The sequence below is a fragment of the Arachis hypogaea genome, chromosome 16 (assembly GCF_003086295.3).
Source record: "Arachis hypogaea cultivar Tifrunner chromosome 16, arahy.Tifrunner.gnm2.J5K5, whole genome shotgun sequence".
NCBI lineage: Eukaryota > Viridiplantae > Streptophyta > Magnoliopsida > Fabales > Fabaceae > Arachis > Arachis hypogaea.
The window spans coordinates 50915229-50916013 of record NC_092051.1 but is presented as its reverse complement, the minus strand read 5'-3'; positions in this window follow the sequence as shown (position 1 = coordinate 50916013).

Here is a 785-nt window from a genome sequence, read left to right as displayed (position 1 = left end):
TGTCGGTCTCCCTTAAGTTATTTTTTGTAGTCCTCTTTCTTGGATCTTTGTCAGATCTCTTTCAGGGACTACTTTGATAACTTTTTGGTAATAAGAGTCCGTCTTGGTTATGTCGGTCTCCCTTAAGTTATTTTTTGTAGTCCTCTTTCTTGGATTTTTGTCAGATCTCTTTCAGGGACTACTTTGATAACTTTTTTGGTAGTAGGAGTCCGACTTGGTTATGTCGGTCTCCTTTAAGTTATTTTTTGTAGTCCTCTTTCTTGGATCTTTGTCAGATCTCTTTCAGAGACTACTTTAATAACTTTTTGTTTTGGGCTGACTTTGTTATGTCGGGCCCTTCTAAGTTAAAGTAATCCTCTTTAATAGGGTTGGCCAGACCTCTTTCCAAGGTTTACTTATAACTTGGTTTGACTTGGTTCGACTTCTTAATGTTCGACCAGTCTTTAAGTTATTATTTTAGCGATCCGTAAGACCTCGTCAGGTTCTTTTTTAGATCACTTTCGATAACTTCTTACATTATTCTGTGTTCATCTTTGCCGATTTATAGAAAGTGGTTGTCATCTCTAGATCGTCCTTTGGGTGAATCACGTTTTCACCTTTATCGGACGGTTGTCTTTATCGTGATCGTGCAGTGAAATTCTTTTTCACTTTCTGCCGATCTGTTGCTTTATAATCGGACGATGAATGCTTCAGATTAATGCGTCTTGAAATCTTTGTAGAATATCTAAAATATATTTTATTTAAAGGAAAAGTACAAATAGATACATATGGGATTGTCTGAGTCT